The sequence below is a fragment of the Cajanus cajan genome, chromosome 5 (genome assembly GCF_000230855.2).
Source record: "Cajanus cajan strain Asha chromosome 5, NIPB_CcT2T_4, whole genome shotgun sequence".
In the NCBI taxonomy this organism is placed as follows: domain Eukaryota; kingdom Viridiplantae; phylum Streptophyta; class Magnoliopsida; order Fabales; family Fabaceae; genus Cajanus; species Cajanus cajan.
In genome coordinates, this window is record NC_138521.1 from 4,937,275 (window position 1) to 4,939,609 (window position 2,335).

Sequence of the window (2,335 nt, forward strand, 5' to 3'; positions counted from 1 at the left end):
CTTCTATAGGATTGAAAAAAATTGATGTTTTTACAAACGTGATCTGTGGCTCCAGTATCTATGATCCAGCAATCACTATTATGAGAATAAGGGAAAGACAGAATCATGCCTGGTGGCTTTGGAGAAGAAAGGATAGAAGGACCTGCAAGTTGATTCACAGAGTGACTGGATGTGCTACCTGATTGTTGAAGAAGGGCTAGAAGGGCTTGATGTTGTTCTGGAGTAAACATGTTCCCTGAATTCTGGGAGACTACTCTCTGAGAGTGGACAGATTGATCATCATCAGTATCCTCATCAGAAACAGATTGGTACTGGTTCACAATTCTGCCATGCTTGTGTTGTAGTGGAGGACCATGTTTCTTATAACATGAATCAACTAGGTGACCAATCCTCCCACAATGGGAACATACCTTTGTGTTGTAGTCTTTATTTCTTTTAAATGTTTTGGATCCTTTATAGTTGTTCCTTTCATTATTAGAAGTCACTGCCAATACCTGATTATCGTTGGTACCATGGAATTCTCTTTCTTGTTGCAAGATCATGGAGAAAACCTTTTGCACCGATGGCAAAGGGTCCATCAACATTACTTGAGATCTTACATTGGAATACTGCTCATTCAATCCTTTAAGAAACCTTATGACACATTCTCTTCCCTGTATGACTGAATGGTAGGGATGAGTGTACAAGAACAGGTAGTAAAGCAAGTGCAGGAAGGTATAGGACAAAAATGATCTAATTCTTGCCATAGTCCTTGTAAGGTTGTGAAGTAATGTGTAATGGACATATTACCTTGTTTTAGTGAGTAGATTTCCTCAAGCAATTCAGAGATTCTAAAGGCATCACCTTGGTAGTACCGTTTCTTGAGATCGTTCCATATTTGAGAAGCTGTTGGCATCCAGATTACACTTGGAATTAGGGATGTATCCAGCGATTGTACGATCCAGGAAATAACCAACTTGTTGCAACGATCCCAAGCTGTTTGATCCACTCCGGCAGTGACAGGTCGAGCGAGAGATCCATCGATGAATGCGAGTTTGTTTTTGGTTCCGAGAACAAGCAACATAGATTGCGACCAAGAAAGATAATTGTGATCATTTAGAGGTGCAGAAACCAAACTGATTGAAGGATTTTCGTTGGAAGGAAGAAAATATGGACTGAGAGGATCAAGGAGAGGGTTTGTTTGAACAGTCATGATTGAAGATTTTGAAGATGGAAAAAAAAAAAAAAGAAGGGGAACAGATCAAGAAATTAGATCTTTAATTGATGGAAGAGGGAAGGAAAAAAAACACAGAGCCCTGGCACAGGCTGATACCATATTACAATTTTGATAAAGAAATCACCATGAAAATATCATGAAAGAAACTTTCTTGAAGAAGGAGAAGAAGAAGAATGTGAAATCAGAAATATATTGAAAAACCCTATTTAACAATGATCAACTACAAGTATATATAGTTACAGCAATACAAGAGAAAACAAACTATGACTAACTAACCTCCTAACCTCCTAACTGAATTAAAAAATACAAATAGAAAACAGAATAAGAAAATAGAATAAGTTAAGTCATCATGACAGCAGGGACGCCATTTTTCAACGCCATGAGAGAGAGAGAGAGTGTTTGGTTTTTGAAAGAGTGTTTTGGAGAGAGAGAGAGAGTGATGGGGTCGGTGATGGAGATTGATTGGGAGGAGAAGGAGGAGGAGCGGCGTATTTCCTTCTAGCGTTTTTCTTCCCGTCGTTGCTGGCGTCGATTCCGGCGTGGGCGGTGGGGCTGCCATTGATTCTAGTGGCGGTTTTGATGATGAGATCGGTGGTGAAGATTGATTGGGAGGAGGAGGAGGAGGAGGAGGAGGAGGAGGAGGAGGAGGAGGAGGAGGAGGAGGAAACCTAGCCACGTGCCACGCACGTCATCAACATTTAATACCGTTTGTAGAATTTGGACGGAAGTCCCATGAGGAGGAAACCTAGCCACGTGCCACGCACGTCATCAACATTTAATACCGTTTGTAGAATTTGGACGGAAGTCCCACATTAATATATTTTTAAATAATTTGAGACTAGATTAAAATAAAAAATTAAAGTGAAACTAAATTAAAACTTTTAAATAATATAAGGGACCAAATTAAGAATTTAGCATTTTCTTATTATTAACTAGCAATGCACAATCTTTTAGCAAGAATTGATGACACAACGTTTGATATTTTATTTAAAAGTTTAGTCATTTGATATATTGATACATCCTTTAAAAAAATATTGAGAAAAATTTAAGTTTTGCATAGGCTAAAAATAAAAAAATAATATATATAGGGATAACATTTATTTATAAATTAGTTTTGTA